This window comes from Limulus polyphemus, unplaced genomic scaffold (genome assembly GCF_000517525.1).
Source record: "Limulus polyphemus unplaced genomic scaffold, Limulus_polyphemus-2.1.2 Scaffold226, whole genome shotgun sequence".
In the NCBI taxonomy this organism is placed as follows: domain Eukaryota; kingdom Metazoa; phylum Arthropoda; class Merostomata; order Xiphosura; family Limulidae; genus Limulus; species Limulus polyphemus.
Window position 1 is genome coordinate 464,357 of NW_013665836.1, and position 13,538 is coordinate 477,894.

At 33.4% G+C, this 13,538-nt stretch overlaps 1 pseudogene; it reads right to left on the bottom strand.

Moving 5' to 3' along the window:
* Window positions 1-7,341: 7,341 nt before the first annotated feature.
* LOC106478572 lies at window positions 7,342-9,543 on the bottom strand (annotated as a pseudogene).
* Between the last annotated feature and the right edge of the window lie 3,995 nt (window positions 9,544-13,538).

The following is a 13,538-nucleotide window of genomic DNA, read 5'->3' on the forward strand; positions in this document are numbered from 1 at the left end:
TTCACAATACATATTTAACAATATAAGTTATGTACATTTCTAAATATAAATTTAATTTAAACAAACATCGATATTAAAATATATATAGAATTATTAATCCGTCACACCAACCAGTCATAACATGCTCTCCACAATCTACCAGAATACTATAAAGACCGACTACATCAGACACACACTGACCTAGTTCAACATGATATGTGCATGTATGATGTGTGTATATATATATAAAATAACTGCCATAGCCATAGGCGACACACTGACCTAAAGACAAAAGGCGTCGTCTTCAACACTTGTGTTTCTACAACAGGCAGTTGCCGTCCATTCAATAAAGTTCCATCATGAACACTCTGCCTAAACAATCTATCAAATAATAGATTTTTAATATATTTGTCAAAAGATAGTACTAACAGCTCCACTCTTTCTCCTAAAGTTTGGTTGTATGAGTCATTAGCGTTTTAATATTTTAGAAAGTGGCACTTATTTATTATATACCAAATCGCATATTAGTACCTTGAGCCAGTTAGGTCCAGGAAACTATCTAGATTTCAACATAATTCACTGAACTTTTAAATTATTAAATTCTAATGCTTAGTTTTTCATTAATTATGTAAAAATATAACATAACATGTGTTACTTGTGTTATAGCTATTAAAATCTTATGGAGTTGTGGAAAACTATTAAATGAATACTTAAATGGATGATATCGTTATAAAATATACGATTTCATAATATTAAGATTTCACAATGTTTTTATTATATGAATGCTAATAGCGGTATTTTATATTCAGGATTAGAAATTTTCTAATAAATCTAGGTAATACAATATAGAAACGGTTTGGCGAATTCATCCTACATAGCTCAATACTTTCTATAGATTTCAAACTTCTATATAATTTTTTCCCTTCAGATTTGAGTGAGTTAAGTAACCTAGAGTTACTAATAGTCTTGTCCTGTAAGTATTGAATGAGCTGATCCTTCTAAAAATGATTTGTTCGTTAAACTTGGAGTCAATTGAACCTTCTAGAGAGCACGTTGTCTCTTCAGTAAGTACTGATTAAAAACCTAGTAAACAGTAGTTGTCCACTTGCGTTTTAAGTGGACTGGACCGTCAAAAGATTACTTCTCACTTAAGTTTTAAATAGATTGAAACTTTGGGGATTACACTAACTCTGTGCTATTTTATTTCTAACGTCATTCCTTGACTATTATTTTAATTATTTTGTTCACATATCAAAATATTTGACAGCACGTAAACATCTTTTTAAAAGTAATGTATGTGGATAGTAAATATAGAGGGAAGAGTGATCCTCTTAGCAGTGTTTCTCGAGGTATAATTTGTAAGCTATCAAAATGTAAAATAAATATGATATATATACATAATATAGTAACAAAATGTTTTCAGTTGATAAAAATAACCTTTAGTTGATAAAATTACTTGTTTATTTACATTATTTATCTAATTCATCTTTTTGGTAAAAAAAAATAATTCGAAATATCGTATTTCAAGATGGAATATAAAACAAAAACCTAGTTATATGCATCTCAGACTTATTGTATGTGTTTTTTAAATATTTTAAGTATTATTGATCATTTGCAGGTGTAAATGAGAAAGACCTCTCTTGATCTTTGGGATAAGTCATGTCAATGATTTCTTATACGTTATGGATTCATAAGTAATACCACAGTAATTAATCATATTCTAACAAAGTGTTTGTTTCTTAGCAGAAAATAAGATACTGTAATATATTAACACTAGCATCACAGTAATAATTACGCCAAACTATTGAAAACCTAAATTATGTAAGCTTCAAAATTTCTAGCATTCTCCGTAATGTAGCGGATTGAGATTTTTTTCTCATCAAGCTTAAAAAAACACCTTGTTAAAGTATTCTGAAAAGCTTTTTTATTATTTACAAACTTATCAAAAATTTAGCTTATCAACATTCTGCAGTGCAACAAGCAAAATACAAAGTTTTTTTTTCATCAGGACTATTTAATTTTAAAAAAAATTACCATTATCGTGAGCTGATGACTTCGAAGGCTGACTATTAACTTTACTAAAAGAATATGGATAATATACTATTAGCAAAAATATATATTTATTTTACCGGATGTTTTCGCGTCAATGAACTCCACTGACCCACAGCTATCAAAAACCTAAGACAGTACCACACATGCTGAAAGTAGTTGATTCAAAGAAACTGTAGTTTAGGTGTTGCAAGATTTATCATTTCTTATTCATCATTGCTCCGAAAACATGTGTTTGAAACATGCAAAGTTGATACTGTTATTATATTCATACCTTACATAAACTAAAGGGCTATTAATTTATTAATATGATTTGTTGAGTGGAATTAACGAATCTAGTGCTAGAAAATCACACTGAATTATAATTATTAGTATTTAAGACAGGATATATATGTATCTGTTTATATTTCATAATAAGACTGAGTTTTAATTAAACATTTACTAATTTTACGTGCAAAATTATTAGATACTAGCCGCGACCCGCAAAACATTTGCGGTGGTTTTCATTCCCTACGCATGAATTTTCCTTATTCTATCATTTTCACGACATTTAAGCTATGCTTTCTTGCAGCCATTATGTGTTAGATCAATAAATTCTGGTCTATTTGAAAAACGTTTACGCAGTCAGACAAACAGACACACATAGACACAATCACATTTTCTTCAATGTACAGAATATACAGTTATATTGTTAAGAAGCTCAAGTATAGCTTATTTTATTTTATTTTTATACTTTTAAACATAGCACTAAAACAGTAACTAGAATATGAATACAGATATAACTGTTTATATGAGTGGCAATTCTTTACCTTAAAACAGAAAGTAAAGAGATTTCAATTTATTTAGATTCATCAAATGCCTTTAGTTTTAAAACATTCCAAACAAATTCAACTGTTGATCCATAGACTCTAGAAAATTAAAACCACAAAATTTCATGTGAGCGAACACGTACAGCACGATGTAGGTGTAGTTACAGTTAGATCAGTTACAAATTTCGCGAAAAGCTACATTAAGATGTAATTAAGAAATTTTACGTTTTAAAGCTTTGATTTTCATCTTCACCTCTATTAGCATTACGTTTTAAGAATTGTGATTTCAATCTGCCTTCACAATTTTATATGATATTTGTTATGTCATCAAATAAAATAAAACATTTTAACTTGGAAACGCAATAATCAGTGATGTGCACATGGTTCATGAATTTATATATATACACAGATACACATATATACTGTATATATATGTGTGTGTGTGTGGTAAAAGAAAGCTAAAAACAATCTAACCACATTAAACTTTTTCTTATTAGAATAAAATGGAATATTTTGTTTGTTTGTTTTTAATTAAGCACAAAGCAACACAATGGACTATCTGTGCTCTGCTCACCACGGGTATCGAAACCCAGTTTATAGCGTTATAAGTCCGCAGATATACCGCTGTGCCACTGGGGGGCAAAATGAATAGTAACGCTTTCTTTGTGTTAAGTGGTTAATCAAAGAGTCTTTAAGATGTTTTCCAAGTTTTCCAAAATCATGTTATTAAAAACATTGAAGGAGTAAAGTCTTCGTACACTGGTTTGTTGTTAAGCACAAAGCTACACAGTGGACTATCTGTGCTCTGCCCACCAAGAATACAATAGAATTCTACCTTAAAGTTATTTACACCAACAGTATTTTCTCCAAATGTAAAATTTTATTTCAACTACAAAATGCTGGTAGGAAATGTAAATCAGTTGAAGACATAGCTAATATTTTAAAACGTTGCAAAAAATAACTGAAATTTCAATCACTGCTTTAATTCATATTTAATCTCATAATCCTTTATGTGTTCATAACTTATCATTCACTCTACTTTAGTTGACTGGTTGGTTGTTGTGCTGTTAAGCACAAAGATACACAATGGGCTAGCTGTTCTCTGTCTAATACAGGCATAGAAACCTGATTTGTAGTGTTCTAAGTAAGAGCCTTGCCATGGAGCCACTAGGGACCTCCTAAGTTCGTAAATAAACATTTGGTGGAAGCGACTTTACATTTTTGTAGTTCGTAACATTTACCTTTATTATATAGTAAGACAAATACAAAACACAGAAAGATCTGGTACTGATAAGATATCCTTAAGATATGACTGCTGATAAAGTCTTCGGGTATCCTTGGCATTTATTCTGAAAGAAATATTTTCCAGAACATCCTTAATATATGAAATCATATAACTGGATGTTATATATGTATATATCTCAAATGCACCTTGAATCTTGCAATGAATCCTCTTTACTTTGAGGAATTCGTCAAATCATTTGATATTATGTTAGAAGGCGAAAACATTTCAATAAATTAGTTTGAGGTCACATTGCCCTACCATATTGCAGAAAGTAAGGGCGTTATGATGTGGTCAATATGATGCTTGGCATGAATGATACCATACTGGATGATATATAGGTTAGTAATTGAGCTATTTTTCATATGTTTGGGGGGAATATATGTTTTGATATGTTCTTTCTGATTCTCTCTCAGTGAGCATGTTCCTGTTTCTTGACTGTATTGTGAAACGTGACTCATCTAAAAAAAGATTATCGTTATTGGTCTACAGGATATGCTCTTTACACCATTGAAGACGAGCTATTCTGTACTTGGCTATTGGTGCAATTCATGTATCTAGGACTTTGAGGAACAGATAGCCTTGTGAAATTCGTTTCTGTATACTGAAGATAATTTCAGTTACGGCTAAAATAGACCGATAAATTCTCAAAGGAGGTACCCTACTATTGCAAAGAGCCAGACTCGCCAGGAAGTACCATCCGTTTGTATTGCGTATAATAGTCAGAAATTTGCAACTGCACTATTGATTTAGAAGTGGCTCCATATTCGAAATGACAATTTGAGACACTGGTAACTAAGTTGCAGCAATTTGCTGTCATTCGCAGGCTTCGATTTTATTGGTATTTCTCCACATTAGGGAAATTTTCACATTAAACTCTGTGATCCTGAACAAAGCGAGAACTGAAGCAAGGCTGGGTGAGGCAACTATACACACAGAGGTTTAATGACATTTTGTAAGAGAAATTTGCACGTGATAAGGTAAAGACACATCGTGCAGAAGTCTATTGCCTATATCACTGGTTCATAGCGACGTGCAAAGCCACATTGAGCTATCTCCTATATCTACCGCGGGGAATCGAACCCCGTATCTTAGCATTGTAAGTACGTTGACTTACCACTGTCTCACAGAGGGACCAAGGACCATTTTGCGTTAGCAGGTATATATAAATTGTTATAAATGATGGAAATTACCAATCTTATTCTATCATTATTTTAGTCATCAAATAGTTTCTAAATAGGCATTTGAAATCTAAGCTCTAATCACATACTTTCTCAAGGAATTTTATAAATGGAAAACACAAGAATATGCGACAATAGTACTAGGATGAATATTTTATTTCCCTTCTGCATTAATAATTACAATCCATCAACTGTGTAAGATGGGTCACAATGAGATCATGAAGGAACCAACCTCGAAATGGAAACACTAGTGATAGGATTATCCGCTTTAGTTGATTATTCTGTAACGTAACCATTTTGCAGCATCCCACTCATCCCATTTCCTCTTCATTAATATTTCATCAAAATTACTAGAAAATTGTACTGAAATGGACCACAACTACGAAGACCAAGACAGCTCGAAAGAACTAGGAAATCTAGCAATCCAAAACAGACAGGAAATGAAAAACAGAGTTTGTTTGCTAGGTAGGAAAATGACGCTGCAAATGTTTTGGATAAATGTGAATTAGGTACAGTCACACGATTGACATTATTTTGTTACGATGGTTTTGCTCTGTATTCGCAAATAGTGTAAATTAATATTTATTAGGTACATGAGTAAAATTATGTTTTATTTAAGTCACAGAAGATAACTAACATTAATATTGATATTTATAATTGAGAGAATGTAATTTTTGCCATTTATAATTACAAAAGTTATTATAGTTATTTTTTTACTAAATGATCCAGTCATCAATGACAAGATATGCATGACTATAATTGATATATATATGAAATTTATTGTATTTTTGATTATATTTAGATAAAATTATACTTGTTGGTTTAAATATTTTCACACAAAGCTAAACAAAAGGCTATCTGTACACAGACGTTCTAATTTGGAATTATTTTTATGAAGTTTAATATTTTAGATAACAAAAAAAAATAAGAATAAAAAATCAATAAACTGAAGAGAGATCCAATATAATTGATTTCGTAACTAAAAGCAATGTATAATATGTTTACTACGATATTGTTGCATCGCAATAGTAGCAGATTAATAAACGTTTTCCGTTTCTTTTCTCTTTTTTTTTGTCCCCTGGTGGTACAGCTGTAAGTCTTCGGATTTACAACCCTAGAATCAAGCGTTCGATTACCCTCGGTGGACACAGCAAATAGCCCGATGTGGCTTTGATATAAGAAACACACATATTCTATTTTTGTTTCTACTTTATTGAATGTGCACGATATGATTGGTTTTTAAACATTGCAGTTTATAAAAAAATTAAAATGAGCTTCCATGATTTAGATTACAGATCTGGAAGCTCGGGATATTTGTATAATTAACTTGTTCTGTATGTTTTAAACATTGTTATTAACCCGCATGGATTAGACGAACATGTTCAAGCTCAGGTCTTTTGTATGTTTAACTACTCTGTAAGTTATAAATATTCATACGATCCCGAGTAATTAGAAAAACAATAGATCATGTAGGTTTCTAAGAAAACGGAGTGCGGACCGACGAAATTTCGACATATTAAATTAAAATAAATATGCATGACCCCTTTTTATACTCCAAATCATTTTATACCAATTGCCTCTGTGTTTGAGCTGCACATCTTTATCAAAAGATTAGATAACAGAGCGATCGTTATTGTACAACTGTAAAGTGTCGTTTTAAAGTATGTTCTAATTTTGATACAGTAATATTGGCCTTCAAGTGCTTTAGCGCTTAAAAATATTTATGTAGCTTTTACTTGTAAAAATTTCATTTTTAAAATCTATGGTATTATCTTGTTAGATATACACAGCTGTTTTTATTTAAGTTTAATGCGAGAGTTATGAGTTAGATAGTTATATAGCGCGTTGTTAAATATAGTTATTTTTAGAAACGATAGTTTAATGCAAGTTTGTTTACATAGCTGTTTACGAATCATACGCCGTGTAGTTCAGTTGTTGTGAATTGGAGATTGTTATGTTATTGCGTCATATTACTAGAACCTTCTAAGTTTTTCTTGTTGTTTTAATTGAGTGTTATTGCAACATAATATCTTATTCTCAATTATTTGCAAATAACAACAAAAAACAAACAAATCCCAAAAGAAAAGAGCAAGTAATTCAAAGCTAAAGGCAAATAAATTTTTCACGCCAAACCTATTAACCTATCATACCGAAGTCGTGGGAAAGTCCAGCGAACTCACAAAAATAAAACTCTCAAAAACGCCACCTTTCCAACTAACATCCCTCTTAATCCCCCAAGGAAAACCAGCACACTAATTAATCTTATAAATAAAATATTTCTTTACTCAGCTATAAAAATTAAAGAAACTCCCCTCTTCTATACTCTACATTAAACCCGAATACCAACTCAGACTCCGCAAAATCCAAAGGTGAAAGATTAGTCGCAGCCAAACAAGAAGAAAACCATACAATTACCAAAGGGAAAAAACCCCAGACCATTCACCATTCTTCCTGAACATCACTAAATTTAATCAAATCATATCCTCTTACTAAAACAACACAAGACAACATAATTAAAGCCAATCTTACCTCATAAGAAATAGTCTGAGCAACAGCCCGATAATTTCCTAACATAGCATACTTAGAATTTGAAGACCAACCAGCCCCCATCATAGCATACACCCCAAATCTAGATAAACACAAAAAAATAACAACCCCCAACTCAAAGTACACCATATTACAGAAAACTGGAAAAACAATCCGTAAACATAAAGCCAAACAAAGACTGGGATTATGAAATAAAATACAAACTTAGACAAGAAAGTAAAACTCTGTTCCCTACAAAATCACCTAATTGCTGCAAAATCCCCATTAACCCGACCTTATTCGGACCCTAACGAACATGAATATAACCCAAAACCCTACGTTCCAATAAAGTTAAAAAAGCCACCAGTTTAACCAAAAAAGCAATAACAAAAACAAAAACCACAATCACCCTATTTTAACTTCCCTCAACTCCAAAAAATAAAATAATACACACCCCTCGCAAACATAAAGACTAAAAATACCCACCAAAAAAGGTAAAGAAGCACATAAAGTATAAAAAAGTATATAAATCCCAGCCTGAAAAAGAGATATTATTGCTAATATAATATTATAATTGCTAATAATTTAGGATTTAATTAAACAATTGTGGTTTTAACTTTGAAATAAAAACCATGATAAAGTTAAAGACTATAATAATTATATGCATAACAATGAACATCATTTAACGCATTAGGTTTTTCTCATCATGTCATCATTGAGTTACTTTATTTTGATTTGGCTCTTAGGGTAATGTCATAATTTTCACCATATCGACAGGAGTTAATCTTTGTGTTATTATCAATACCTTTTGTTTAAAGTGGAAGGAATCATGAGAAAATATTTTGCACAAGTTACAAATTGATAGCCTCTCGATGTAAGTTCCCGTACATGGGGAGAAGACCTCTGCCGGATTTAGGCATAAGCTAAACAAGCTACAGCTTAGGGCCTCACAAAATTTCAGATTTTATTTTTCCTTTTAAAATTTTATGTGGCTTTTTATGAATACTGTAGTTTTTAAAATGGCTTGTGTAGCAAATTTGTATGTGTAGTTTTAAAATGGTTTTATATGTAATTAATTTAAGTAATATTGTAAGCCTAAATTTTCAGGTTTACAATGAAGGGAACATTTGATAGCGGATACCAGAAAAGAAAAAGAAGGCAGCAGCTTGAAGAACAACTGAAAAAATTACCAAACGTTGACAGTTATTTTACTCCAGCAACTAATAAGGATCCACAAACTCAAGGTGTTCACCAAAGTCCAAAACAACCACGGCCTAGTGCTTCTGCTACTGAAACAAAATAGTCTGGAATCTCAGCTGAGGAAAACACTGGAAGTGATGCAAATGTCAGCGTTGCAGAGCCAACATCCACAGTTTAAACAACAAAATTCAAGAAACTCAATGATGTAGACCAATGGGGTGTCTTAACCGAGGATGAACTCTCATGCTGGATCCTTAAAAGTCCTTCAGAGTGTCAACACTGGAACGGCCCTTTTGAAAACTCAAAGTGGTCATTCATAAATCATAGATATTCATAAAGATAGATATTGTTCTAAAAGTCTCTTTCAGTCCAGAAAAGTTAATGGTGAAATATACAATCGGGAATGGCTAGTGTACTCTCCAACAACTGGGTGTGTTTACTGCTTTGTCTGCAAGCTCTTTTCAACATCAACTGCAGCACTAGCTTTTGGTAGATTTTCTGACTGACGAAATCCCATTGCAATTCAAAGTCATGAAAACTCTGAAGAGCATAGAACAGCTTTGCTGACATACTTGACAAGAAAGTGTGGTTCAATCATAGACTTAAACTAGCAGAACAAATAAAAACAGAACAACAGTACTGGAGACATGTGCTTGAGCGTGTTGTTGCAGTGATATGCACATTAGCAGAACGTGGGCTAGCTTTTAGGGGAGACAATGAAAGTTTGGATCACCAAATAGTTGCAACTACTTTGGCCTGTTAGAATTAATTGCTAAATTTGATCCATTTCTTTCCAAACACATAAAACAATATGAAAACAGAGGATCTGGGTCTCCTTCACATTTGTCTAAGATAATATATGATGAACGTATCCAGCTTATGGCTAATGGAATAAAAGAATCAATTTTGGATGATTTGAGAAAAATCTGTGGACTCTATACCAGATCTTTCTCATGTGGATCAACTAACTGTTATAGTAATATATGTATCAGCTGATGATGGTTTGCCTGTTGAACGCTTTCTAACTTTTCTAGAGCAGGAAATCACAGTGGTGAAAGTATGGCGGATATGGTGGTGGACTATCTAAGTAAAGACTGCAAAGTTGATTTCAGTATGTGCCGAGGACAGTCATATGATAATGCAGCAAACATGGCTGGTAAATACAATGGAATGCAGCAAAAAAATTCTAGAGGAAAACAAGCATGCTATGCATATTCCCTGTGCCGGACATTCACTAAATCTTGCTGGCCGTGCTGCAGTAGATTGCTGTTCAGATGCAGTATATTTTTTTTGCTGTTGTGCAAGAAATATACACTATCTTTTCATCTTCTACAAAGAGGTGGGCTGTGTTGTTATCATTCTTGAATGCAGACTCCAGAGTGCCAAAATATCTGTCTGACACTAGGTGGGAAGCACATGCCAAAGCTGTGTCTCCCATAAATGAGAGTTACAGGTCAATCACCGATGCTCTAAGTAGTCTACACAGTAATGAAAATGAAAAGGATGATACAAGAAGACAAGCTGGTACTCTTCTGGAAAAAATGGAGGAGCTGGAGTTTGTTTTTATGCTACACTTATGGACTCGTTTGCTGGAGGAGTTTCACAAAACCAGTAAGGCTCTCCAGGATCCACAGATTGCACTTACCACATGTACTAATCTGTTCACATCACTTTCCCACTTTGTGAAAAATATTCGAGAAGCTAAATCCAAACTGCCTGATGTAGAATACAAGTGCGCAGAGAAAAGAAAGAGGGTGAGAAAAACGATGTTGATGTTAACCTTAAGGGGAAACTGAAGCACTTCGATGCTTATGTCAAACAGAATTATCCAAGAAAAGAACAAATTTGCCACAAATATCTGTATCAAATCATCTTCCAAGACAAGATTCATTTAATTTTTCTTAATGTGGAAGCAATATTACAGCTATTCTTATGTCTGATGGTAACAAATTGTTCTGGATAAAGGTCATTTTTACAGCTAAAGAGGATAAAAATGAACTGAGAGCAACCATGTCTCAAGACAAACTGTTTGCACTTAGCATCATGTGCATAGAAAGCGATAAGCTGCGTAGCATATCATTTGAGGACATAATTCATAATTTTTCTTTTGAGAAATCAAGAAAGAAAATGTTTTAAGTTGTATCTGATATCAGTTTTCTGATCTTGCAAACGAGTTCATTATTATTTATATTAACCCCTTGACGCACGTGGGTGTTACCTCAGCTGAATAGAATCTAGCGTTAGCCAAAATAAAGTACTAAAAGTGCTCGTGGTCCTTAAAGGGTTTTTAAAAGTGATCCTGATTACTTATTTTGTTAGCATTTTGTATATATATTAATGTATCTTAAAATTATTTTAAAAATTACATTTAAGTATCGTTTCTAGTATATACTGTATTATAATCTATGAGAGAGATCAAGCCAGCCAAATGATAAATATGTAATCAGTAAATGCATTAATTTGAAAATAATTTGAATTTATCTTGCTATTAAATAATTAAAAGGCAAATATATATATGTTTTTAATTTTTTGTGGTGACCCAAGGCCCTGTTTTGGTACGTACCTTTGTGAGACCTTCTGGTGTAACTTTTTAACAAGGGGCCTCCAAGCTTTATATAGCTTAGGGCCTTACCAAGTCTAAATCCGGCACTGTCCAAGTGTTTGCATTGCATTGTGACCTACAAAGGGGTTGAGAGGATCCTGATGGTTGAGTGGTGTCGGGGGCCTTGCAACATACCACTCTGGCCTTGAGTTCCTGTAGATGGGTAACTTTGGGGTGGCCCTCCAAGGTCAGTTAGTTGGTCCTATGGGGTTAGAGTCAACTGAGTGTCAGTGTCAGATGTTCTCAACAGGTATTGTGGAGATTATATCTAGTGATGGTGTTTGGGTATAGTCCCCTCGAAACCCTAGTGTAACTGCAATGTTCTAGTTTAAAATTGTAGCACATTATTTTATAGGATTCCAGAGTGTGTGGATCAGTGGGTACTGAATTATTTTCTTTTTTTGTGTGGACTTTAAAACTATGGAATATCAAAATAAAATGCACAGTAATTGTAAAATTACTAGATTTCAAAGTCTTTGTCCAACAATTATCGTCTCTTACTGTTTCTGTACCTCAGTTTCTATGTTTCATTCATTGTCTGACAAATATTTAGCACAACAGTTTCCTTTTTTCATTTAGGAGAGATTAAAGGAGATTGTTGGCTCTTCTAAGTTGGTGAGGAAGCTGCAGTCTAGGGACATCTTGACCACAATATAGCAAATTCGTTTTGAAATTAAAGTTCATCAGGTATATGCCTACTGAGGTTATTCTCAATGCTACTTTGCATTATTCAAGAAAAGTGATCGTTGAGAGATATTTACTCAATATCCCTAAAACGCAGATTCTTCTATTTTTTCCAGCCAAAGTGTTTCGACTGTCTGGCCACTCAACAAAATAAAATACTTTTGTGTCCATCCACCTGTAACTGTCATGGCAGGTTGCCTCAACTATCCTCTTTAGTGGTTCCAATGCCAGCAGTTTGGACACTCTGATACATCTTATCATGATAATTTTATGAGGGTTTGTTGCAATGGAAAAGGCCCCAATAGCTATGAGTATCAATTGGACCAACATTGCATATACTGTAATAGTTGCTATCCCTCCTTCTTTCGTTCATGCTTTAATGGGTGGAGGAGGAAAAGGTACGGCATTTAAAGACTATAAACAACGTATCTTATCCTCAGGCATGGAAGTTTTTGTCCCCTCTTCCAAATCAGACATATGCTGCTGCACTTTCTTCCATTGTCACAGTGAGAGTACAGACAAATATCTCCATTCCTCCCACAGAGTATTTTCTCTCTTTATATGAAAGGTTTTCTGCCTTCCAAGGATAAATGAATTGACATGATTACATCTACTCCCATCTCTGTCGCCACCACAGTAAATACTCAGTCTCCTCTCTGCCGGTCCGAAGGTGCAAATCCATTATGAAGTCATACACTCACTCATTGTATTCTCATTCATTTGAAAAAGACCTGCCCCACTGACCCAGAGCAGAACCCATGGAGGTTAATCATTCCGTTTGTCTCTCCTTTGCCAATGCTGTCACCTTTCAGCAGTTTTCCTTGTACAGGAGAACGGATTGTGTGATGGCTGAGTTTATAGGCGCATGGTACTACTGCTGACCAGCATGCACCACAGTGTCTGTACCACTTAATACATCATAAGTGTTTGTTCTCTTTACTTGTCACTGGGAGAAATTATGATCAAAACAAGCCTCGATAATCCTATTGAATAGTTGCTATCTTTCTTTTTCATCTTGGGAAACTTTAATTGACACAATCCACTTTGGGGTAGTTCCATACTAATGGAAGAAATTGTTCTGTGGGGCATATGTTCTCAGATCATCACCTTCTTCTCTATAATTCTGGTTCATTTACATATTTTCATGCACCTAGTCAATCTATACAGGGTGGGCCAAAAGTACGGTTACAGTTAACACTTAAACATTTTTCCTTTATTTGAAATTT